This window comes from Melospiza melodia, chromosome 3 (assembly GCF_035770615.1).
Source record: "Melospiza melodia melodia isolate bMelMel2 chromosome 3, bMelMel2.pri, whole genome shotgun sequence".
NCBI classification, from domain to species: Eukaryota; Metazoa; Chordata; class Aves; order Passeriformes; family Passerellidae; genus Melospiza; species Melospiza melodia.
This window is the reverse complement of record NC_086196.1, coordinates 69,203,374-69,231,026: the sequence shown is the minus strand read 5'-3', so window position 1 is coordinate 69,231,026 and position 27,653 is coordinate 69,203,374. Positions and strand designations below refer to the sequence as shown.

Genomic DNA, 27,653 nt, shown 5'->3' with positions numbered 1-27,653 from the left:
CCCTCTGTACCTCCCTTCTGTGTGCATGTGGTTGTCTGGATGTATATATGGGTGTACATATATATAGATAGATAGATAGATATAGGTATAGATATAGATATAGATATAATATTGGTCACACAGTCTGGAGTAGTAAACTTAATTTTTTTTTAATGTCCAAGTGCCAGTTACTTTGCAAAATTTCACATTTAGGTACCTGCTCTGGAAAGAAAAGTACAGATGTGGTGGGAAAGGAGGGAGCCTGGAGCAGTGACGTGGGTTTCCCTCCCGTGGAAGGTGCAGTCGCACCCAGTTCTCTGCAAACAAAGAAATGCATTTTGTGAGGGCAGCAGAGAACTCCTCTGACCTACCTGGCAGCTCTCCACCTACAGCTCCTGTGAGCTGCGAGCTTTTTTCTTTTTCACTCACCTATAGATAAATCATTCTTAGCTCTATCAAAACATAGTTATTGCTGCATTTTTATTAATCTAGATAAATCAATGTCAAGTGCAATGCCAGGCAAAAACTTTGCTCTTGAAGGGTCTAGAGCAACCTTTTTATTTCACCTTGGTACACCCTAATAAGTCTTTTTTACTTCAGAGGCACAATTTTATAATTCATGCTGTGCTCAAGGACAGCTGGCACCGTTTTTCTCAAGCCTAGAAGAAAAAAAAATAAAAATCCTCTCAAGCAGAAGCCAAATGTGGAAAATTTCTTCCCAAAAGATAGTTGGTTGGAAAATTTTAAGCACTGTGGAAATGTGTTAGCAACCTCGGTTTTAGTGGCCAAGAACAGGTGCCTGCTGCAATTATGACAGAAATTTAGCAACTGTCTGTCCTTATTTATTTAGGTAACTGTATCAGAAGTGGGAATGTATTTAGAGTGTTTTCAGCTAAACAGAACAGTGTTGCAGAATAATGGAAGAAAAAGCAGCTCTGTCCTTCCATGTGGATAGAAGTACCTTGGAAATCCAAGTGTTGTTATCCAGTTGTGGATGGTCACTGACACCTGCTTGTTTGCTACACAGTGCTGGTCCCATTACTGCCCATGAGCTGCAGCCAGCACTAAAACCTGACAGCAAAGCAGTTGTGTTCATTCTTGAACCTCTCCTGAAGTGAGGCAGCTCCTCCCTGCAAAGCAAACAGAGAAACTGTTCCTGTGCGCATTTGAGATTAGGCCACTGAAACATGTCCTGGCTTGAAACTCTTCAGTGAAAAAAGAAAATGAAACCAGAGTGAAAAATAAACCCAGCTCCATTGTGTCATATAGGTTTTATCCAGATCCCTTTTGAAACCAAAGTTTAGTTAATCTCAGTTGGATCACATCCCAGTTAAAAAAAATAAATTAAAAATTAAGAATATCAGGAAGTTAAAGTAGCACCCAGTACAGCCACCAGATGCTCTGATGTTCTTGCCAGTTTAATTTTCTATCTCAGAAAATATCTTTCATTTGCCCCCCCCTGAACATTTACCAGTCCTTTTCCAATCCATGTCTCTCTTTCCTCACAAACTGCAGGGGACAGATGCCCTGCAACAGCATTTTTTTGACAGAGGTAACATCCACGTTCTTAACTTCTGTTTCCCTTAAGCCAGGTACACAGCCCATCACTCAGACTGATGGGCACAGGGCTCTCTTCCCTCTGCAGAGAAATCAGGCTGAATATCACCCGATGGTGTGGTCCTTGCAGCCCTCCTGCAGTCTCCAGTGTGGAGAAAATAACTTTTTCTTTCACCTCTTTCTGACCAAGTCGTGCCTCCACATCCCTTGACACTAATTCACACACTGTGTGGATATTTGATTAATATGAAAATATGGCTGTCTCATTATTAAAAAGAGCTACAGACACCATCAGACAGAGGGAACAGACCCCCAGTCTCACAGCAGAAACTTTCTCCTGTCCTAACATTTATGCTACTGCAGGACATCAGTCAGAGCAACACAAATAAAATCTCCATGTCCCATCCAGATCCTGGGTTGGTTTCTGGTCACACAGTTCCATTAAACCTATTTAGTCTGATAAAAATATTATGAGATGTAAATAAATCAAATGTGTAGTGATAACATGAGTAAAACCTGCCTCTCTGTGTGTTTTGTGGTTTGAATTGTTTAAAGTTTTGAAATTACTGTAACTCTGACAAGACAAATCTTTCCCTGCACAGCACATATAAGAGAAATAGGTTTCCATAATTCAGAGTTATCACATGGTAAAATCTGGACAAATCTGGACAGAATCAGGTTTTCTGACTCTGCCTGAAATATTCCTTTCTACTTCTGTGATGGGAACTAACCTCCATCATAATTTTTGCTATGTGGTACATTCAGGTCTGAATCTATGTGGCAGGACTCCCCTGTTCACCAAAGCATGCACTAATTTTGAGATGATTTTCCCATCTGACTGGACTAACACCAGGGGTGAAACCTGGGACTAGTTTTTCCATGTGGGTTGGTACTGCTGGAACCATGGGAGCAGCCAGCAGCAGAAGGAGCAGCAGCACCTCCACCCAGCCCAGAGTTTTTCAGCAGCTGTCTGGGGACTCTTAGAGCATCTGTGGGCTACTTCCAAGGTTTTCTCCAAAAACTGAATGAAAAACCTCCAAGCCTTCAGGAGCAAGGACAAAATTCGGTCTGGAAGGGTTGGATCTCTACGGACCTAAAAGGTCCAAAAATGGGAGTTAAAAACCGCAGGGTTAGAGAATTGACTCTCACTGAGACTGTGTGGCAAACCCTGCCACTCTCTTACTTTTAATACCTCTCAAGCAGATGAGAAGATGAGTATATGTTTTGTGGAGGGAAATAGGTGCTCTGTTTTAACAGCTTTTATTCTTTAACACTGAAGATAGAATTATTTTGCTCTTTGTTTTTCTCCCCACAGCTTACCTTTCTTTCCTTACTGCCTTCTCCATTACAATCCCTCTAATTCCATTTACTCTTCATTTATTCTGTCCTTTTAAAATCCCATTCCCTGGTCTCTTTTGCTTTGATTCCGTAAGTTACATTTCCCATTTCTTTAAAACAGCAGCTTTTCCTTTTATTTTGCCACTTCCTTTTTTCCACTCTTCTCACTTCTCTCTTTTCCCTCCCTGTATCCCTGAAATTCATCAGTCCCCTTTTTTCTGTTCCTTTTTTCCTTGAAATTTTTTTCCCCATTGATCCTTCTGGTTCTGCCTGGAAGCTTCCTCAATTTAAATGAGTAATTTTTAATTTCTCTTTTGCTTTCTGTCATTTTCATTTTTGCTTCTCCCTTAATGAAGGGAGATGAAGGCACTGATAATAACAAAATTACCATTGGGTACAACACGTACACTTCAGGATCAGATTCTGGGGCATAACATTATCACAAATTTTAGTGCAACTTTACTAAATTACAGTTCCAGAAGGTTGTCAGCCATTGTTATAGGCAGAGTTTCAGAAGTGTGGGGTGGAGGTGCAAGTTCTACAAACATCCATCCTCTCTAAGTGAGAGACAGCCCTGACACTGGCCCAGACAAGTATATCTTTAGTTCCCTTTTCCTGAAAGTTTTCAAGGCTTTTTTTTTTTTTTTTTTTTTTATTAGATGGACTTTGTGCACCAGCTGACAAGCTGGCAAAGCACAATAACCTGCAATTAAAATTTGTTCTCTTTGGATACATCCAGGCAATAAACAACAACAACAAAAAAAAGTCCCACGTATGGAAGAATCACATCTTAAACCAGACTGAACACAGCAAACTCCCTGGCTTCACTGAACAAGCAAAAGGACAGGTCAGGTATATTAACTGCCCTCAGGCAGGTGCAAATTGTGTCTCCTACAGTGCCTTCATAGTCCCTTCCATTCCATGGCAAGAAAACTGCTTGTTCACAGATCCTGCCCTTCCTCTTCCTCTCCCCATCCTTTCCACCTTGACAAAGCATCCCAGATTTTGTTTGAGATCAGTCACAGGCTCATTCTGAACTTCATCAATGTCTTCACATGTAAAGAAATGATCACTAATGAAAGTATTAAGACCTGATCCAAGAAAGATTCCCAATGACTTCAGTGAGAGATAAATTTAGCCCCCAGGGACTATGAAAAATCAGCATTTAGTCACACTGGCTCTCAGCATACAAAACTCTCCTCCTGAAGTAACCTGGAAGAAAGTGTAGGAATTATTTCCTGAAGGTGTATGCTTCCCTCGGGTGGACTAATGTAATTATGGTTTGTGTCCTTGTTGTCTTCCAGGTGAACACCAAGGATGAGAGGAAGTAAGAGAGAGAATATATCTATTTTTACTGCGCTAAGTTACAAGCATTTTTGACACATTATTGAATTAATCATGCTGCTGCACACAAATACAAACACACACACACACACACACACACACACTATAAAATCCAGCTCTTCCTATTGATTGTCCTTGCAACTGTGTACACATATAAAGAATACTCTGGAATTTAATATCATTTATGACACTTTAAACAGGCTTTAAACAGCTCTTCTCATCTGTCTGGCAAATATGTAAATTACAATTTGTCATAATAATTACAAATGAACATTTTTAATTATTAAACATTGATTCCTACATAAACACCATTTCAAATAAAAACACTGTATGGCACAGATTGCGACCTACAGAAGACAGACAAGGCTGCCACTGCAGCTTTCACTGCGTTTATCATTTGTCCTCTCACCTACTTCACATGTGCCTTGCCATGAAAGGAGCACATGAATGATCATAACGTCCATTCAGCCTCTTATCTTCCTGGGTTTGCTTTTTTGGCTTTGACTGTACAGTAACTTGCCCAGATAATGAGAACAAAGTGTAAATAAAATTAAACCAATAGAGCTGCACACAGCTTTAAAAAGAGACTGCCCTGCTTGCAGCCACAAAAGCACCCCCTGAACCCAGACCCTGATTGCTCTGTGAGGCTGCGGCTGAGGCAGCCCCAGCAACAGGGGAAGATGTGGGGTGCCCCTACACCCTACACCCACCTGGGCTTCCCAGGTGATGCCAGTCCAGTGGGGAACGCTACCCATGGTGGGGTGGGGTCCACCTTCTCTGCAGTGACTCTCAGAAGCAGAATGGTCACAGAGAGAGAAAAGCAGACTGCAGGACGTCCCATGTCCAGGTTGGAAGCAGAATGGTCACAGAGAGAGAAAAGCAGACTGCAGGATGCCCTGTGTCCAGGTTGGAAGCAGAATGGTCACAGAGAGAGAAAAGCAGACTGCAGGATGCCCCTGGCCCAGGGCACGTCCTCAGCACAGGGCTGAAAAGTCAGGCACCATCTGGTTTCCTGCCTAATCGGCTCGAAACTGCAGGACAGGAGAGCCTGAGTGGGAGACATGCAGAGTGAGAGTCCCCAGGCAGCACAGATGATCAGAGTGTGCTGAGATCATTTCTCCTCAGAAAGAGGAGGCACAAGTTTCACCCCACACAGCCAGATGTAAGAACCTAACTCAGGTCTGTCTCTCCAGACTCACTGTTCTTGCTGATGGGTTTTTTGACTTTTTTAAAAACTAAGCCCAAGCCTGGTTAGATGACTCCACATTGCAGGTTAGATGGCTGAGTGGGGAAGAAATGGGAATTTATTTTCACCATGCACATCCTCCTTCTGTGGAGCTGGGCTTTAGTCCTACACTGTAAATAACATCAGGAGAGCTGGGAAATGAGAGGGCTCCTTATTCACCATCTTTGTGAAATAACCTGATGATCTTCCTTTTGTTCTGTTTCCCAGTCTGCCGAAATGGATAATATTTTATTCTTTAGGGTAAAGTAGCTGAGATTCCCAAATGAATATAATGGATAAGGCTGCTGTATTTTATTTTCATTTCTAATTTTAATTAGCACTCTTGTAGGCCCTATTTTTTTTGCTTTCTTGAGGCATTATTATGTATTCTTACTACTGAATGTGTGCATGGCAGTAGCATTTAGCAGCCAGAGTAAAGATTCTTGCTGTGTTTTTATTATATATACAAGAGTTTTATTATATATACAAGAGTTTTATATTGAGCTCTAAAAATGATGACAATATTTCAACTGCCCAACAGAAGCCCAGATTCAGCACAGCAATTAAATACATTAAATAAATATTCTCTGTCCAAAAGCCTTGCCTAAGTTGCTATTAACAAAAATATCATATAAATAGCCTTTATAAATATTATTTCTTATTTCTGTGGAATTATATTTATTCTAACACATTTGGGATGAGATCACCTGGCAAGGTCTAATATTATGGTCTCTTGTTAGAAGGACATTTTCTTAAATGTATGGGCTGATTAATTAATTAATTGCAGATCTTTGAAGAAGAATAATTACTATTATTTTTCTAAAAAACCTAAATGTTTAGAATTTTGGTAGATCCTGATTTTTTTTCCCACAAAGGGAAAGTGTAGTTCAATGCTATTTAAATTTATTGGGTTTTTTTTCCCTCATAAATTCAAAGCTGATCAAAGGAAAACATGCTCTACCATCCCATTTTGAAGAGATGTTCTGAAGGGAAAGGTGGTTTCCTTGTAAGTGAAGAAATATTTCTTGCCCTTGCATAAGCCAAGATGCTCTACATTGTATCAGAAAAAAATGTCAGATAAATCATCAGCATCGTGGCTGGAACAGAAAGTACAGATATGACAGAGTACCCAAAACAAGCCACAGATCCCCTGCAGATATAAAGTGGTATAACTAATTTAATTTCATCACCCAAAGATTTGACTTGGGATGGCCTAGCTTGATATTTTTTGTTGATGATTTGTTTTGTGATTAAAGAATCTGCATGACGTGGAGAGAATGTGTAATGTAGCAGGCAACACTTCAGTTCACCAGGTCTTTTTTTACAGGTGACTTGTGCTTTGTGCAAAAGGGGATGTTTAGGCTCCAAAATCTTCTCCAAATTTTCCTTAGTGGTCTGTGCAATCTCTTGAACTCAGGCTGTAAATCAGCCACATTATGCAGTGAGTGCTTGCAGGAAAAAAGGGCTCTCACTGCAAGTGTGAGGTGCACACTGCTTTCTTTGCAGAGCAGGGGCATTGAACTTGGACTCAAGTTGCTGGGGGTTGGTTTACAACTATTAAAGGTCACTATAATTAATATAATAAAACGAATATATAATATAATTATAAACTAATATATAATAATAAATATAATATAATATAATATAATATAATATAATATAATATAATATAATATAATATAATATAATATAATATAATATAATATAATATAATATAATATAATATAATATAATTAATATAATATAATTAATATAATATAATTAATATAATATAATATAATATAATATAATATAATATAATATAATATAATATAATATAATATAATATAATATAATTAATATAATATAATATAATATAATATAATATAATATAATATAATATAATATAATATAATATAATATAATGTAATGTAATATAATATAATATAATGTAATATAATATAATATAATATAATATGTTTTATTGTTATAAATAATGTAATGTAATATAGAAATAAATTTTTTCCGTAAATGTTCCATATACTTAAAATATTCACGCAGGTGCCTAAGCATTTGTAGGTTTTGTTGATTTCATCACTAACTTGAATATATGTTCAAAGATATATTGAACATATATTCAATATATCTTTGTTGAACATATACTCAATATATCATATGTTCAATATATGTTTAAAGATATATTGAACATATATTCGATATATCTTTTCTTGTTCTAAAATGCCTGTTGAGGATATTTTTACAAATAAATCAGGTGCTGTAAAAGCATCATTCCTGGCCACAGCCCTGTCCCAGAACACAGATGCAGCTTCTCTCCCTTCATGGGTGTTCCTTCCCAGGGTATTGGTAGGACAGAACTCTAATGAATCTTCTCTCTAAACTCATTCCTGTGTAACAGAGGGACTTCAGCATCCTTTGCTTTCCTGACAAAATTCATTCCTTGAGTCTTAGCTGTGTATGTGCCTGCCCTAGAAGGTCTCTTAGCAAACCCAGGGGGTTGTGATCACCCTTCTCCTATGGTCTACCCCAGCCAAGAGCCCTCTGTGCCTCTCCCAGTGTCTGCTGCGCACCTCCGAGAGCTCCACGGGGCTTGGTGGGTGAAATTCAGCAGGCACAGGAGATGAGATGAAATGAGATAATCGTCACCAACTTTTATCATCATGGTGGCTGTTAGCACATGATTGCCTATCAACAGAGTCATCACCTATTTTTCAAATCCTCTCTTTGGTCAGTATTAGAGTCTTTGCCCTCAACTCCCAATTCCAATTCCTTTTGTCCCCAGTTCCCTTTTCACTTCCTTATGTGAATTCCTGGACTCAGCTCAGCTGCAGTTCACCTGCAGCCATGAAGAGCTGAGCTTTGAGTCCAACTTCTCAAAGACCTTTGGCCTAACATCCATATACATTATGTAATAAGATATCTAAATGTCCTGCAAGGCAGGAGAGATAAGCATTTTCTGGAGGCTATCCTTCCTTCTACCAGGGCCTGGATTATTTTAGATTTTACATGTGTAGCTCATTCTCTCTATGATCTGTGAGGCCACATTTCCATCGATGTAAGCATGAAATTAGTGGCAGGCTTAGAGCAAGCCCTAATTATATTACAGTTTAATAGGGAAACAGATCATGTCAAGTGGGAGGTCAGCAGCATATTTTTGGAGCACATCTCAAAGTTCACCCAGTACACATCCTTTCCTTATACTGGAATATTTATAGTTTGTTTGTTTTACACTGGAAATATTCCTTCTGTGAGCTCTTCCAAAGAGACTCCTCCTCCTCCTCCTTTTCAAACTCTCCTGTGATGGACCAGAATGGCAGCTTTAGAATGGACTAGCTGTAGTAACCCAAGGTCCCAAGCAAATCCAAGGTCCATTATACAAAGCCCTTTCCCAGAGCTATTAAACATCCTGGTGCCCAGACCCCAAATGTGCTGCAATAAGCAGCCTTTATGTTCCTGCGCACTTAAAAGTTCCATTTTGTCACCATGATATTTTCTGAAAAATCTCTTTGCCATGATTTTTCTCCTGAGAAGCTGAGAAGTCTCAGAGGAAAAGAAAAACAATGATTATCTGCTGCTGTGGAATGCAACAGGTTCATCTTTGATTGGTCTCATGTGGTTGTTTTTAATTAATGGCCAATCCCAGTCCAGCTGTCTCAGACTCTCTGGTCAGTCACAAGATTTTATTATCATTCCTTTCTATTCCTTTCAAGCCTTCTGATGAAATCCTTTCTTCTATTCTTTTCGTAAGTTTTAATATATCATTTTCTTTTAATATGATACATATAATAAAATAATAAATCAGCCTTCTGAAACATGGAGTCAAGATTCTCATCTCTTCCCTTGTCCTGAGACCCCTGCAAACACCACCACATTTAGTGAACCCCGAGTGAAGAACATAGCCACGCCATTTCTGTATGGGTGCTCAAATACATCTGCTACCCAGTTAGGAGCCTTCCTCGGGACCGTGTCCAGTGGGTTCCTGATATTAAATCTTCCCCTAGGTCCCCCAAAGTATGTGTTTCCTGGTGGTGCCTATCCTATGCAGGGGGAGTGAGCAAGTGCATGGTGTAATCATGCCTTTCAAAGAGCAGGTGCTTTTTCAGGCACTTGCATGAAAGGATTGAGAACAGGGCTATGTTTCTGCTCCTAAAAAACACTTGTGTAAAATCTTGGAGCAGCCCTGGGAGTGAGAAGAGTCTCCTCCTCCTGAACCAACAGCCCCCTCTCCATTTTCTGTATGGCCTCAGCAAGGAACATGGAGGGTGTTCCTGTCCCCATTTTGAGCCTGATAGCTCAGGTAACCTCCCAGATCAATGGGAGTAAGAGATTAAACCTTGTCAGGCATCCACTGGAATTGTACCTGGCTTTTACATATCCCTGCTGGATGCTTCAAGGAAGCAGCACCACCTCAATCCTTCCTTCTTGCAAGCACTGACAAGAGAGGAGTGATACCTTGCTAAACTGAAAAGAAGTGGCCAAGGCACAGGCAGGGATCTCAGGTTTGTGTCTCTCGAGAGGACAGAGATGCCCCCTACAACAGGAGAGAAAAGTGGTTCCCCACCTCTTGCTGGGGAGGCTAAGCTGCTCCCTGCACACCTCGCTGGCTGATTTGGGAGCCACTTCCCAAATCCGGGGCTGAAGTCTTCCAGCTGAGAATCAAGTCACGTAAGACAGGGGACACAGAGTCAGGCATTGCTGTGACTGGATTTTGGGTGGCTGAGGTTTTACAGGAACTCTATCGGCCCTGAGCCTCTCCAGTTAGTTTGCACTATACAATTAAGAACAGCAATTATTAACAAGGTGTGAGAAACCAATTTGTCTTCTGCTGTGATGATCAGAGTGCACCATGACTAGGGACAATTCTCTTTTATAAAGAGGTGCGGAAATGTTCAGAGAGCAGAAAGTCTCAATACTTTCACAACCATCTATTTTGAACTTGTAATGTGACAGAGCTATCATGTGAACACTTTAATGAGTGATTTAGCAAAGCTCAGTACCACTTGTAAACAAAATGCATATTTCCATACCAAAATAAAATGCTGTTCAGAGTTTTTCTGAAAACATTCAACTCATGTTGACAGAAGAATGAAATGTACACATTAAAAAAAAAAAAAATCTCTTCTTAGAAACATGCCACCTTATTCTAAAATAATAATATTCATCTCAGCTGACACTCAAAGTGTTAAATAATCAATTTCTCTTTCCCACTAGAAAAGACAGCCACTCAGGCAGGTAATCACAGTGTTGGAGAATTTAATTTTGTTGAGTAAAAATTTGTTTTATAAGCTACTTTTCCTATCAAATGACAGTAAGTCCCTTGACATAAATATCACTGCAATTTTATTACATGAACGAGTGGTTACTGGCTCGTGTTTTTTCTTTACTCTAAACAAGTGAAAGAATTTGGAAATCCTGACCTGAAAGAGTTTCACACATATTTAATTTTAATTGTGCATGCAATCACAGTGAGTTTGGTACCACTCATATGCTTAAATTTAAGCGTGTGCATAGGTGTCAGCAGGATGGGGCTTTAATATAGCACAAAATCTAAGGTCTGCTTTTTCAGTGTTAGAATTTATGCCTCAATAAATTCATTTTTCCAAGAGAAGTTGTTCTGTGAAACAAACTATAAAAATAAATCTGTATATATCATCAATTTTAACAGAGGCATATATTAATATATTTAATATTTCTAAGTATAACTATTACAATATATAATATTTCTGAAAAGTACTGAGTCACACAAGGGACCTGACACATGACATCATAGAATAAACCCTTGGGGAGAGGGTTACTGAGAGTCAGGTAAGAATGGGATGAAATTATTTTCATTGCTGTTGGCATGGGTACGTACTTCCAACTGTTTTCTGCTGCTGCTGCTTCGGAGTAACATATTACCAGTTATCACCAAAATAGTTATTCTCATTACAGAAACATTAGGCCTTGTTACAACATATATATATACCCTGAAAACTCACAAAAAATTACTATCAGCTAATTTTCCTATATTTTAGAAAATAAGCCAGGTCTTGATAAATCTGTTTACTTTTACATGCTCTCTACAACCATAATGACTTTCTGTCTGTGCAAGTTTTGTTTTGGGAGCTCAGCCTGAACAACAAGCTAACAACAAAAGCCAACCAACCAGTAAGGGCAAGCAGTACTAGCAAGATGTTATCAGTTACTTCCAGAAAATGCCCCTTGGTGCCTATTTCACTCTGCTATTTTAAGTCAATTTGCAAAGCTTTGACAAGGAACAAAGGTTAAATACTTGGAATTTGCACAGGTTGTACGTTCACTGCAGAATGCGAAATAAATGCCACAAATACATGGTAGTTCTCCCAAGAAGAAAAAATGTGGGGCATGGGTACAGCTGCTCTGAACATCGTTAAAGAAGATCATTATTCTGGAACCAAGTGGGAAAGGAAGAGGTAGAAATGCAGTGTTGCAGAGGTGCTGCTTTCAAGGCTGCTTTATTAGGAGACTCCAGGTAGGTATGGAGCTGATCAGAACTGTGTTACAAATATCTCCTGTTGTGTTACTCTAAGGAATAACACCTGAAGTACAAGAACCTGCTCTGGTAATACTGGCATGCATTTTAGCCACCTGAGCTGAGGGCTGAGCTTTGATAGTTAGGGATATTGGTAATTAAAAGTGGCAAAAGCAGATGAAAATCCAGTGGCACTGCATGCTGTGGAGGTGGATGTTTGTAGTTATAAAACTGCAGTCCTGGATGAGCGTATAGTAGATCAGATTAAATTTAAGACTGCTAAATTTTGCTGTGAGAATTTATTTCTGTTGATAGGGCATGGATTGGTCTGTTTATGTTTTGTTTGGGTTCTGCTGGCTGATTTTATCAACATTGTTAAATACATTCATGCTGGTCATTGTAGTAGCAGCTGGAATGCCATCTCCACCAAGCCATCCCTTAGTAAGTAAGAGTTGGTCAAACTGAAGGAAACAGATTTAGAGTTTGCCCATTGACATACAGCATGAAAACCATAGCAGAGAAAACAGAGAATCTCCAAGTCCTGACTCTCCTGGCAAATGGGGAATGTTGTAAGTACAAGGTACTGTGGCAAACCTTTCCTCCTCCAGCTTTCCTCAGCCATGAAAAATTTTTTTCCCTATTTCTGGTCCTCATCCAGCTCAAGAGTCAGTGACGATAATCAGAGCATGCCAAGCATCTGACCTCAGCAGATTTTCTTGTGAAATAAAGAACGCAGTGTGACGTGCAATTTTCTTCTGAATTCTTCAGATATGTCTCCTGGAATACATTCTTTCTGTTAACAGTTCTGCTATCAGCACTGTTTTCCGCATTTGACCCTCTCCCCTGCTTGTATTGCTGTGGTATTTTCTAAGGAAGTTGTTAACAGGTTATTTTCCACTGTAGTACTCCAGCAAATTGTAGTGGGTTTGAGTTGGTATTTAAAAATTAGCTTTCCACCTTCACAGCTAATCCTTGGGGGACAGACTGAACCAGTGATGTCCTGGGTGCTCAGCACATTCTGAATTAGGCCTCATCAGGAGGATATGCAGCCAAAGTTGACAAACTTATAAATACAAAGTGACCCAGTTTCTATCAAGAATGTACTTGTGCGGAAACAAACAAATCAAGAAAAAAAATTACCCTATTTATCAAATTACTTTTTAAAATCCTGAGAAGTCAGTAATTTCTAAAAATTTCAGGAAACACTTGAAACAAGATTGAAGCACTAAGATTCTGGTTTATTTTTAGAGTTTTTTTCATATAGCTAACACAATCCGTAGTTACTGTTTCTGCTATTAATCCAGAACATATTCATTGTAATTCTTCTCTGTACTTTTTATCAATAACCTGCACAGATACTTTAATTACAGAGAAAAGATATCTCATTGTGGTAACGGTACCCAATTTTGCCTTTTCCTTATTGGTTTTCTTCTTTTGTGCTATTCCCATACACATGGTTCAAAGCACTTGTGAGATGATCTCATTTTTTGGGTTGTTGCTGTTTCATTTTGATCTTGTTTTCCTGGCTGAGAGGATGTGTGTCACTTGTGTTTTGAAAGGAACTCTGGTAAATACAGCCGCTTCTTGAAAAGATCACGGCTCCCCTTTGAGCACGACTCTGCCATAAATATGCAAGTGGGAAGAGAACTATGAAGAACTTGTTGTGTGAACTGCCCACGGGTGCAGCCCTGCTTCTGGATCCTTCCCCGCGGGGCACAGACACCTCCCAGCCCGCAGGGCACCGAGTGCCAAAGGAGGGCAATTGTGCTAGAAGGCTTTTTAATTCCCCAACTTACTTCAGCTGTTATCAGCAGCTGGTTACTTCAGCTGGCTGATATGCCTCGGTGTCCTGTAAACATTCGGTCTGGTGCCGTGCATTACTCATAGTTGGAAAATCACTTTGACTCCTGTAGCATAATTATGTTAATGTCAAATGAGTCACAGGGAAACAGAAAACTTTTATCAGGGCTGCACCTCAGTGCCAGTTTCTGAATGCTCCTGTTGGCATGACAGAAGTAGGTTAGGGCATTTAGGGGAAAAAACAACTTTCATTTAATGAGTGACATGAAACTGGGATAATAATTACTCACAGGGAAGCTTAAGTGACAATCAAACTTAGATTCACTGATACATAAAATTGGTAAGAGAATGCCCTGCCTGATTATTTATAAGAGCAAGAATAAAAAATACTGAATTTTTAAACAATTACTTTTTCAAGAAAACTTCAGATCTCTTTCATAGATAAACAGCTTTTCACATTCATTATTTAATTTCAATGGCAGTAAGTGATTTATTTAAATTGACATCTTAATTAGATTGCATTTCAGAGACAACCTTCTCTGATATTTTATTATTTTTACCTCTTTCTTGGTTTAGTTAATGCTAATGATCAGCTAGGGAAAACAAAACAAAACAAAAAACCTCCCTTTCAGCTCATGTTTGGATCATAATGCAAAACGCCAGAAGTCCTCCAACAAGCTAAAAGTTCTTGTAACATATCTCATCCCAGCTTAAAGCAGACAAATGGCCAACGAGAGCAGAATTTGTTCCAGAGTTTAAAGACAAGGGGACAAACATCTGTGACACACTGGCTGTCTCAGGGCTAAGCTGCAGCACTTCTTTCTTTCTGGAACATGCAAGTTCCACTACAACACTCTGGTATTTGCCTACCAGGAGTTTACATGCTTAAACATATATCAACATTTGCACGTACCATCCTGATGAATAGGATATACCATCTCAATGCAAAGGGAAAGGTTTTTTTTCCCCAGATGGCTGAAACATCATTCTCAGAACACAAAAGTTTAAGCATTCTGACAGATTCCACTGTGCTATACAATAAAAAGTAAGCAAAAGGCAACAGCTGAATTGAAAATCATAACCATATAATTTTAGATGGGAAAAAAATAAATCACCTAGGGCAACGGAATAAAAATCTCTTATTGATAAGTGATGCATTTCCATTAATGTTCTATTTGAGAGGGAGACAAGACTTACATTTCTCTGGGAGCTCCATCCCTCTGAGCACTTCCCCTTCATCTGCTGAGCTCTCATCTCATGCCTTTTTTGAGTTCCCTCCACTTATCCAGAAACTGTTAATAAATTAAATCTCACATGTCCTAAAAGAAACCAACTGTTGTTACTAAATTGAGTGGGAATATAAGGTCATGCCATAGGTGACTAAGTTCCCCCCAGATTTCCCTACGAGCCATGATCTAAATATGATGGTACAGCATCATCTCGACCTTATAATGAGTGAGGGGCTTTATTTCAGAGCACATCCCCGACCCAGAGATAACCTACTATGGACAACACCTGTAGTTTGAAGCCCTCGGCTCCTGGCTGAGGAGGATAATAATAAAATTGTGTTTTATTATGTAAAACAGTTCATGCCTAACACATCACCAGAAAGCCTTCACTTGTAGTTATTTGGTTCTCTCGCGTTTCGCGTGGGAACGTTCAGGAAATACACCGAGGCGTTCTTTCTCTGTAAAGCCCCATGGCTTTATTAGCGAGGTGTGTTTGTGGTTTGCCCCACGGAGGCGGCCACACGCTGTATGTGTGCTGCCGGGGCAGGACCCGGCGCTTCCCTTCTCCCCGCGCCCTCAGCGCTCCGGGGGAAGCGCGGCGGGAGCGGCGATGGAGAGAAGGGCTCGGGAGCATCACGGCGGCCGAGAGCCGGGGCGGGCACGCCCGGGGCGCGGGGCCCGGCCCGCGGGTGCGGGACAGCGCGGCCGGGCGGTGCGGGGCGTGCGGGCCCCCCCGGCGCCGCAGCTGCGCCCGTCCGTCAGCGCCGCCCCCCGGGCGGGGCCGCCCCGCGCTGCCCCTTTAAGGCAGCGCAGCCCCGCGCGCATTCCAGCGGCCGCGTCACCGTTCCGGGAAGCGGTGGCGTCACCGCGCCATCCCTCCCTCGCTGCCTCTCTCTCTCTCGGTGCGGCGCTCCGCGCCGGGCGGCGGGGCGGGCCCGGTAACAAAGGCGCGATATAAATAGAAGGTGAGCGAGCGCGGGCAGCGCCGTGCCCGCCGGCCGGGGCGGGGCCGCGCCCGCCGTGACGTCACGACGCGGGCGCGCGCCTGCGCGGCTATTTATAGGCGCCGCCGGTGGGAAGCCGGGCGCGGTGACGTCATGCGGCGCTGCCGGGCGTGCGGCGTCACGTCACGTGCGGGGCTCGGCGGCCCCCTCAGGACGGCGGCGCTGAGGGCGGGAGCCCGAACCTGAGCCCCGGCCCCAGCCCGGCCTCGGGGTGCGCCCGCCGGCAGCGCCCCGCCACTGACGGCCCTTGAAACAGCGAGGGCGTTCTTTGAGTCGTGCCGGGGATTCGCCTTGCCTCGGCACGAGCCGGGGGGCCGCTGGCCGCGCTCCCCTCGCGGGTTGCTCAGTGAAAGGAAAACTCCGTGTGAGGGCGGGCAGCACCGCCGGCTGCTCCTGACCCTGCCCGGCTCTCCCCGTACGCACAAGCAATGCCTTCCCCCGGGGGATGGTTCCTGCGCCCGCTGGAACACGACATTCCCCACAATTAATTGTTACATAAGTGCCGTGTCAAGGATGCCATTGATATTACGGTGGCTCTCTCCACTGCGGCAATGACAGCAGCAGCTTCTCTCTAGAATGTAAAAGGATGCTGGCTCATTTCTGTGCCACTGGCCCCGTCGGCCTCTCCAGAGCAGCCCGAGGATGTTCACAGCCTTTGTGGTCATGGGCTCTGTGAACGGCTGAAGCCTGGCATTGTTCACAGTCCCCTGCTGGAGCTGGCCTCCTCTTTTTTCTAAAAATCAGATAATGTGAAAGGGTACTGGGCCACGTGTAAGCTTTTAATAGTAGTATTTGGTAGGCAAGGCTTACATATCCTTTACTGTAACTCTTTGTATTTCACTACTGGGTATTAAAAAGCTGCTGGGTCCTCTTTGATCCCTTCTGAATGGGGGTGGAGGGGGCATCATGGTTTGTGGTTGGTTGGTTGGCTTGGGTTTTTTTTGTGAAATTGTTCATAAAAGTCAGTGGCTGTCTCCCAAAGCTGTTGCTTTCTCTAGACAGACCAGACAGCAAATAGGTCTCTAATTTGAGACAGCATCTTCCCAAACTGTTCATGTTCAAAGAAAATGTGGTGGACCGCGTGAAACAAGGAACTATATCATCATCAACAAGTAACTTCTGGTACACTAGTCACTGTGAGCATGTGAAAGAGCTAGAAAAAGTTCACTGAGAGTTGCACAATAAGCACCAAATAAAACACCAAATAAAGCACCAAATAAAGGTCCTTGGAGAGGAGCTGTAAAGTCAGTTGAAGTTTCCAGAAGGCAGAACTGAGTGTGCCAGGTTCTGTCCCCATAGGGCTGATGTGTCTGCATCAGTGTGCTCTCACCCCTAAGTTTGGGGTTTTTTTTATTTGAAAGATAAGTGTTCAAATAAATATAGACTGAACTAAATCTAAATCAGGGATATTTTCTTTCTAGAGCTTCATCAAATAGTTAATTTGGGATTATTCACAAGTGGTTTTGAGTAGGCTTAGCCAAAGTCTCAACTGGAAAATTGAAGGAAGTGGAGGTTCAGCCCTTTCTGTGTGCCAGTGCACTGTTCAAAGTTAGCAATCCTTTTTCAGCCTCTGTGGTATTGTGGCATCTGTCTGTGAAGGTTGAATGTGGCATTTGAAGGGCTTTGTTGTGCAGAGTAGCAATGTCATGGTGCAGTGCAAACCTGAGCAGAATTGTGCTGTCCCAGAGCATTCCAAGGGAGGATGGTGTGCTTATTAGAGAGAGGCTGTGTCTTTTATTAGATTGAGTCATTCAGAGAGAAGTGGGCAAGCTTTCAGGAGCACAAACCTTTCTCCTTCAGCTGCCTTAAAAAAGACATTCTGGAAAACCATATCAGTAGATTTGTGCTGTTCTTAAAACAGTGTTCTCTGTCAAAAAAACCTGGATTACTCATTAGCTTCTAGAAATGTAATAGCTGCTGGTTTTCCACTGAGGTGTTCCTGGTTACATGCTGCTGGGGACACACCTGTCAAACAGAGCTGTGCTTGGAGCCATAAAGGTGTAGTTGCACAGATAACTGCTTGAAGTGCAGCAGAGCAGCCCTGGATGTGCTGTCTGGAGATTACACAGCATCTCCTCTGAGGAGGGAATTTGCAATGCTTACTTCACTGTTTAGTCACCTGGATGACTGTATGCTGACAATGAAACAGGCTTCTGAGTGAGCCACCAGAATAAAATTTCAAAGCTTACCGTAACCTGTACTGAGTGTACATCTCTGCAGTAGAGCACTAGCCTATCCTAGAACCTTCCTGCAAAACAGTTAAATAATCTTCTTAACCTAGGAAAAAAAAAAGGCCTGTGCTTTGAAGTGAAGCTTTCCTGGAATTTTCCGTGTGCCCTTCATGGCTTTGAGGTGGTGCCTGCTATCAGAAAGAACCTTCCAGGAAGTCTGTGAGCCCTGGGCAGTGTCAGTCTGTGAGTGAGGCTTGCATCATAAATGCCCTCAATGCAGAGCTGTGGATTCTGCTGGTTCTCATCCCAGAATGGGAGGTGTTTGCTCGCTGTGCTGTGTCCTGATGGAAGTTATTGGGATGAACCCAAGCAGTACCAGGCATGGGATGGCTCCCACAGGCTGAAGGACAGAAATGGCCTGCTAGCAGAAGGTTTTCACAAAGCAGTCCAAGTGGACTAATAGAGCACCTCCAAAACAAGCTCAGAGCTTAATTTTTTTAACCCAGGTGGACACTTAAAAACTGTGGTTTCAGCAGAAACATGAGTTTGGCACCTAATTTTGTCTTCCTGTCAGCCCTTTGCTTTCTTACAGGTAATAATTAACAACTGTTCAAGTTCTGTGATGGCCCCTCTTCACTTCTAAGTGTCAGTCTCCCTTTTATCTGAAAACATCTAGCTTTTCAGCATAATTAAGGCTGAATTCTTAGGCATTTAACAGGGATCTATTGATGTTATTTTTAAAAAGGCACCATATTTTTCTGTTGCCTTCTATGTCTGGAAACCGTTTTTCAGGGCAGACTAGAAGAAGTTTCTGGTGGAAGCTGGACTCCCTGACTCAACAGGGCTCTTTGTTTTCAAGGAATAAAAATAAAGAGGATCTCTCTTGAGTTTCCTTTAATTATAAGCCTGAGGGCAGAGTGAAAGGAGGAGTGATTTCTGTTCCTCAGTATGATTGTGATTTAGCTCAGTTTGTGATTTAGCTCTGCCTGGAGGAGTTGCTGTTTTGTTGCTAAATGATAATTGTACCTTTCCTGTGGCTGTAGAGGAGATTTGGCAGTGTTGCACTCCTGGTTCGTGGGAGTTCTCAAAAAAATTAATGGGGAGTTTCTTCTGTGACTTGAACATGCTGCTCTCCTTCACAATCCCAAGGATTTCCTTGTGGTATGATCCAGGGCGGAATGTCAAGTCAGTTCTTGCAGTGTGGCTGTTTCATTGTGGAGGAAACGTGATGCATCTGAAATGTATTTGAGATCCCATTTTCTCATTAGGTGCTTACGTTATGCAAGGTGGAAATGGCAGTTACCCTTGGAGCTATTTATCACACTGCTCTGCAGCTAATGAGGGAAATGCAGTCAAGAAGGGACATGACAGAGGTTTTTGTAAAAGTTTTGTAGAAGAAAGGATAACCTGGATGGTGAAGGTATATGAGAACATTGATGTTTAAAAAATATTTTAAAAAGTGTGTGCAGTTCTGCTGTTAATTATGAACAGCCCTTGGTCAGGCATAGGCACTAAGTCAGTATCCTGTCACTTTCTTCATGGTAAGAAGAAAGTGTTTCTAGCAGCACCAAAATAAAGAATTCATGGCTTTTTGAGAAATAAAGGAATTACTTTATCTCATTCCTTGGATGATAACTTCCTTTCTCTGAGGAAAGCAGAACTGTCAGCGATGATGATGACTCCTCTTTTCAGGTAGAAGAGTAAAGATGTGAGCAAGAAATTTATGGGGTGTTTTGGGTAAGTTTTTCAGTGCTTTCTGACAAAGACAAGGAGGTGTATCATGCCCACCAGGGCAACGTGGTGAGCATAATGTTAATCTGTTAATCATGTAAGTACCTGAGAGAATTAGAAATTGCACATCAAAGGTGTCACCTGTTTCTTTTGACCATTGACTGCTTTCTGCAGAACAGCCACTGCAGCATCTTAATGAACTGAAACAAGGCAGTTTTCACAGATTCTACTGTGGTCTAGTAGTGTCACAAAGGTATTTATTCTGTTTGTGGCATTTGTTACATGATTGAAAATTTGGGTATCTTAGCAAAAAAGGTGCCTTTTTATTTCTCTCTTAAATCTTGGTAAGAGTTTAAAGCATTCAACTCTAAAGATTTTTCTGATGGTTTACTGGGATTTAATCAGTTTAATTCATATAATGAGGCCATCATGGCTTTTTATGTAATATGAAAATATTTCAAAAGTCTGTTAATTTCTAATTGACATTTTGTCACTTAACCTAGCCTGTGTTCAAGGTCAGTGCAGGATTGTTACCTGGTAATGTTTGTCATGACAGGATGAATTACAGAATTTATGAACTTTTTGTTATTGCCACTTCTGCATACCCACAGTGCAACTTGAAAACTTACATTAGAAATGGCTTTCAAAATTCAGGAATAGATTAAACCCTCTGTTCTCCCTTCTAATCCTTCCTGTCCTCACCCACCTCACTCTCCACCCTTAGATCAAAGTTTCCAAGAGGGTAAAGTCAAAATGTTTCACGTAAATCTCCTTGATGCAGCAGCTCAGGCTCTTTGAAACTTTTGTTCTCTTCTGTTTGTTTCTTCCAAAACTTCTTGTTGCTTCCTCTGTATCCACGGGGTCTTTTTTATTTTTTTTTCCTCTTTGCTCTGGAGTGTTACTTGCGTTTATCTAGGACTGTCAGTGGACTGGAACTCTGGTGTTCAGCTGTTATTTTAAAAATGTGGATAACTTTATTAAGTTCACAAAGAAACATCTGTGGTATACTGTAAATCACAATGAGAAATACATTTTGCAAGCAATCACAGTTGTGTAAAGAAGTTTAAAACAAGCAAAAACCTCATTGTTTTCCCCAAAGGCTCCTGTTTTTGTAACTGTTTAGGTTAGTAAATTCTTTGGAATTTGTCTTTTGCCTTGGAATGCCTAATCAAATGTGAGATGTTGAAAATGAAGTCAGTAGATCATGACTACCATTTTGAAACTTCCATAAACAATGGGGCACTGTGCACTGTGGAACATTACTCTAGTGAACACAGTGCTTAGCAGAAATCCTAAATCTGTTGCTCATTCAGTTGAAAGCACAGCAGAGGCAAAACCAATGCATGAGCACGTGTCATGGCAATAAATTTAAATTTTATCACAAGTTGCCCTATGAGAATTTAATCTTTAATTTTGTTGACTTTTCTACATGTTTAGATCTTAAAATATTTTTTAATTGAATGTTTCTGAGATGGTATCTTCTTTCTGCCCTATATTTAGAAGCAATGAAGGTAAGGTAAAGTTGTTTTGCAAGTGGGGCATGACTCTGTCCCTGTGGAGCTCGATGACATTTCTTGCTAACTGAAATGATGCACAACTGGGTGTGGAGGGTTTTGGGTGGCACAGTTTGCTCCTTCTTGGTTTCCTTTCTTCACACAGATTGATTGTTATGTCTGAGTTGTTGTAAAAACAAGGTGTTCTAAACCTTTCTAATTAGCTTCTGTCTAATTTGGCATACTTTCTGGAACTGAGAGATTTCCTGCAAAAGCTTGGTTCCTCCCCCATCCCAGTAACATCACTAAATTACTTTTAAAAAGTATTTCAGTGCTGCCACATGCCTAATTATAAGTTGATTTTTTGAGGCTTTTAAATTTGAGTTGTCTTACAAAAGTGAAATTATTTTTAAGGATTGAGTTGCATACTGCTTGAATGTTACTCAAATCTGTACAAAAAACTTCCTTTGATTTAATTTTCATATAATCTATATGCCTATTTTAGAAAGATTAATTAAAATAACTTGTCACGGTAGCTTATGTCCTAAAGGCCCTTTGTAATCTGGAAAAAAACTGATTTTTTAAACTTTTCTAGTACACTAAACAGATGACTTAAAACTAACTCTGATTTTGCTTTAACTTCTCTGATTCAGGTTGCTTTTAATAGCTGTGGTTACAGTGTAGTACTCTACTCTTCTTACCTCCTGGGTTATGCTGTCTTTACTGCAGTCTTTGTAAGGGCTTGAAAATGCAGATGAAGGAAGCCAGGTTTTATCCTTTTGCTTCTTGAGAAGTGCTGCAGAATTTTGTTGTTTCATGGTTGCTGTTGTGTTTAAATGCTAAGTCATTTTGTACTGAGAAGAAACTGTTTTCAGCTGTTGAAAGTGAGTGCATCTGTAATAAGGGTTATTATGATTAATTTTTATGCTTGTTGTCAGTTCTCTGAAAAATAGAATTTCAAATCTAAAAAGGCACAGGCTTGTTTACTTAATGATCCCTTATCATATATTCCTTTGTCACTGAGATCAGTGATAACAGGATGAGGTAAGAATTGATTATTCAAGGTAAGATTTTGAAGTTCAGTGAGAGTTTTAGTACTAGGGGATGATTTTCTCCACCAAATAAAGTAGAAATTATCACTTATTTCAGAATGAATTCGGGTGAGGCTGAATTTGCTGAAAAGGTCTGTTTTCACTTGACTTGGAATATGAGGATTATCTGTTGACATGTGTATTTGAACCAAACTGGTGTGAATACAAACCAGATGTTTCATGGGAACCTTTTTATAGTACATTTGAACCATAAAAGGAGGTAACACATTTTTGTAATCAGTATTCCTGATTGTGTATTGAGGAAATGCGTGTTCTAAGTGTTATTTTGCTATTTCTAAGTGGACAAGAATCTGCAATCTTGTACATTAAGTGAGCATTAAGTGCTGCAATGAAAATCTAGATACAGAATAGAATGACCCTCTGTATAAAAGAAAATAAATCATGTTTGATTTAGATCTTTAACACAAATAAGACTCTTTTAAAATTATTTCCAGCAATAGTTTTAAAGGCTTGGTTAAATCTTGATTTCCATATCCAGTCTCACTGAGCACACAAGAGGCTGTCAGCAAGTAGCTGATGATGTGTAACAGTGATTCTAGAACTGAAAAACAATTAGTGCTGTGGAAGTGTTCCACACTTAGTTGCATTGATTCAGGAGTACCTTCCTGTTATAAAACTTTCACTGTCCCATTAATTGCTCCCTGCAAACCCTCCAAGTGGAGATAACCTGTGTCCCCAGTCTTAGTCTCTCCTCTCCTTGGGAACATTCTAGACAAGGCCAGGGCAGAGGTGGGACATAGTGGTATTGGAATGTGTTAAATGCCATAAGTGTAGATTTATATAATTTCTAATAACAGCAGCCGGGAATGTTACTTAGAGTTGTTTTTACTTTTTTATTTCACACACATACACACAGGCACAGACACACACACAATCAGTGTTTCTCAAGGATGAGCTTGGCAGTTTCTGGTTAATTGTGTTCTCTAGCATTTTTCAACTAATATTTTATTATGATGATATTCTTAGTAAGGCCTACAATTTGGACAGTTCATTCCTGTAAACTGTCCCTTTAATGTGTTGTATCATTAACTCTTGAATCATTCAGTCACAGGAGTTTTGGTGCTTGTAGGTTTGGGAAGAGGACTCGTGTGGGCTTTGCCTGATTTTGCTGAACTTAGATTCATCAAAGAGCATTTCTCTCATAATTGAAGTAAATAAAAGAGAGAAGTCACACGTTGGAAGAAATACTTTCAACCCCTTCTTCAGGTCTCCTTTTGTTTTCCTTGTATGAAACAATATACGGAGAACATGTTGAAAGCCACCTGTACCCTTTTTGGTATCTTCAGATAGCTTTTCTCAAAAGCTTTGTGGTCTGTGAAGAGCCCTCATTACATCTGACACTGGAAATCCAATCAGTCCTTTTCTGAAGTGTGCTGTGGATGCCCATTCCATCTCATTGTACACATGGAGAGATCCCAAAGTTGAAAGTAAGTTCATGGTAGCCATATGTCACGACAGTGTGTCTGGTTTGGGCCTTTGAGGCACAGTTGGAATATACAGACAATATAAAAGCTCATGTTGCATTGCATAAATGTAAACATTTTTGAAACTGGCAAGTGCTGGTTCTTTGCCTCCATCATTTTCTAAACATGTAAAATAGTCTCACCCTATTCCATTTAGCTAAATTTGGTAAGACTATAAACTGACCATAAAAATGTAATTACAGATTGAACTAGAGATAGAGTGGTTCAAACTGCAGTTGGCATTTAGGTGCTTGTATAGCTCTGTCAGTGCAGTTCAGCTGCACAGAGGGTGTGTTCATTTAGCAAAGGCTTCAGGCTGCTGCTTCTTTAGGTTTGTTCATACATTTTTCCCCCTCTATTTGGTGGTGTTAACCCTTTGCAAAAAGGCAAGAGTTTGTTGGGTGAATAGACCATAGGTGTTAGCAGATTCATTAACAGGTCTCTAACAGTGACAAGGGTTTCTAGCACTGTTGGCAAAGCCTGGCTCTATAAACTCTGACCTACATAAAGCTGAAACAGCTGCCAGATTTACTGGCAATTAGCTCTATTTGTGAGTGCTCCCCAGTCTGGGGATCTGGCTGTTCGCAGACGATGTGTCAGTTTGGGAACTTCAGTTGTACTCATTTAGCACGCACCCAAGGGTTTGGTATCAATGGGTTTGGGGTTGGGTTGTTTTGCATTGTGGCTTGTTTGATCCAAGTGCTATTGAAAGCAGCACAAATCTCCATTGACTTGGGTTAGTTGGTCACTGTATGACATAACAAGCCTGTGTTGATTAATTCCCTGCTGTTCCTACTATGAGCCCACACATAATAATGGAGAACCATTAGTGGCCGTTGTTGCTGTTAGTCAGTTCCCAGTAATACCTCATTTTTATTTTCAGGCTGAACCCACCAATCCTACACAGTGTTATAAATAAACCCTGTAAACAAGACCTCCTTGTCTCATTATTAGAATAGCAGATGCAACGTTTGCTAAACTTAGAACTTTCTCAAAGTCATGGTCACAGGTTCATGTGACCTGTTACAAAAGTTGCTGATTTCATTGTTTGGTTTCCCAACACGACTTTCGACTTGCAGCCTGCTGAAGGTTGCTGCAGCCTGGAGCGGGAGGGCACAAAGGGCGGGGCCCTTATTGCGTAAAGGTTTGTAGCCGTGACTCGGTTTTTGCAGAAAGTAACACTCATTTGGCATCTCCTGCTTCCTCCTGTTTCAGGAAATACCCTACAGCACTGCTGTGAGAGAGTTCTGCCTGTTCAAAGAACACCTTCAAAACCTATTGGAAATAAGTGAACTGTAGCAAAGCAAAGCAGTAACCTGTAGTGTTCCTTTCTTAGCTGTGAAATCTGGAGAAAGTACCCATGCTACAGTCTTATTTCTTATTTTAGGAGCAAAATGTCTATCACTTCTTGTATATAAAATGTCATGTAACATTGGACAAAGTTGAAAACGTCTAACAAGTATTTGCTGGACAGTATTGTCTTACTGAGGAGATAAAGTGTGAGCTTGTTGTGTGTTTTTAGGTTACCTTACTAATACATTACCTAAATTACCTTAAAATTTATTAACAACATGCACAATATAGTCAGGAAGTCACCCTTTTTTGTAGTTCTACAAACTAATTATTTGGTCACCCACTTGTATCATTGCAAAGCACTGTCACTTTGAGGGTTTGTGCAGGTTTGGTAATGTTTGTACCTCCTAAATAGTCTGTGATTCTCAGGATAGATAAAGTATGTTTTGAAAGTCATATAAAGAAGAATTATGAACATGATCAGTTTTTTTCCCTTTTCAGAGTTTCTTGCTCTATGACATGTCTTCTGCTGTTTCTTACATTTTGCTATGTGCATCCCTCAGTAATTCCACATGATGGAATAGAAAACAGGTCAGGATGGGATACAGATAAAGTCAGTATAAGGAATCATTATATCTCTTAGGAAAGATGAGCTACTTTTTCTGTAGCAGAATTACTTACTATCTCTTTGATTAATGTTGCTGTTGTCTTTAGGCCCAGGAAAAGAAATGTATTGAAGTAGATTGTAGAGTGCATTTTTGTTCTGCACAGTAATGTCACTTTAAGAGGCAATTAGATAACAAAGCATGTTTTAGAATATTGTATTGGTCTCTACTCACAGATTAAGTTTCTAGAAGAAAAATTTTCTGATGGATCTTCTTTTATCTTAAGTATCAGTGTTTTTCTTGCTTAAAGTCTCATTTCCTATCTGAGGAAAAAAAGAAATAGCTAATAACCATAATAGAGGGGGAAATGTTCTAGGTTTTTTGTTTGTTTTATTAACATGGAAGCATAATCCTATACCAATTCTACATCTAGGAGTGGGTTTTTTTCTGCTTTGTCCCCTGATATCTGCACATGAGGCAAGAGAGCAAAAAGGTTTTGTCTCCCTCCCTGTGCACTGTTCCTCCTTTTTTCGTAGCCACTACAGCACCTCTGCATTCTTGGCCCCTGCACATGGCCTGAGCACAGGAGTCATTTGAGCAGTCAGAATGCTTTTCTGTGCAGACAGCCTGGAATGGCTTTATGGCCAGCTCTCCTGGAATAATTTATAAGGACTGCATCATTTGGAGGGCTGCCCTGAGTTGTGCTGATGGTTGTACATGGCCCTGACCCTCACTGAGGGAAGCACAGGCCATTTCCCTTACGTTGTTCTGTCACTGCTGGCATGGAAGAGCAGCGGATCTGAGTTGGTGTGAGAGTCTGTAGGTGTTGAGAGAAATCACACAGTAGGGAAAATTACTGTGTCTCCAGAGCATGGCACTGGGGTTTTTCCTGCTGTGTCCTCCTGTTAGCCCCAAGAGTCACCACAATGCAAAGTGTGGTGAGATAGTGTGTCTGTACAAGAAATCCACTCATTTTTGTGTGGCAGGGTGGACTCAGGTGCACATTTCCTGATTCTTTTTATTACAGTGGATTTTGCTGCTGTCTTAGTTATTATTAATGGATTCTTAGAGTTATTAGAGGATTGTTTATTCTGGAGAAGTGCTAGGAATTGTGACTGTGAAACTCTAATAGCATATGAGTGCTGTAAGCAGGAATTTGTGGTGTGAGCAACTGACAAGTTGTGTGAATTGACCTTTACCTGTCATTTAATTTTCCAGTGTCATATCAAGCTGTGCTGTTGGGGTTTTTTTAAATGCATAGATAGGAAATTAATGTCAATATTTAACTTGCAACTTGAGCTAAGATTACAACAAAATCAAATCTAATACTGAATTTCAAAGGAGCCTGAAGGAAATTTTGTATCTTGGATCAAATAGTAATGGTTGATTAGAAATTCCAGTGTCATCCATGTATGGGCTTTTTGAAGAATGAAAGTATTAATTCCAGTAAACATAAAGGCAAAACCTAGGGAAGTGAGGGCACTGATCATCCAAGCATGTTGAAGACTAAGAAGTAGGGTAGTTGTACATTTGATTTGTTAATCTTGTGTAAGGATTCAAATTGTATTTTTGTTGTAAAGTACTGGTTGTTGTAAAGCTTTCAATTCCATTGAGCTTCCCACTGCCCAAAATAGACCATTTTGCCAGTCATCTCTGAGCTCTGTGCTGTCCCACCTAGATCTCTGCAAGTATCCCAGGAAATCATTCCAAAGCTAGAACAGGCATGTCTAGATTATATTGCAGCCAGTGTTATGACTGCATTTATAATTACTGTGAGTTAACATAATTCTTTCCTTTATGAGGACAGCTCTTGGAGAAACTT

General features: G+C 40.6%; 1 long non-coding RNA gene across 1 annotated transcript; it reads right to left on the bottom strand.

Moving 5' to 3' along the window:
• Window positions 1-213: 213 nt before the first annotated feature.
• Window positions 214-14,964, bottom strand: LOC134416782 (uncharacterized). Its single transcript, XR_010027390.1, has 3 exons — window positions 14,928-14,964; window positions 941-1,109; window positions 214-296 (listed from the first exon to the last, which is right to left on the bottom strand). It is a non-coding gene; the product is annotated as an uncharacterized LOC134416782 (long non-coding RNA).
• Between the last annotated feature and the right edge of the window lie 12,689 nt (window positions 14,965-27,653).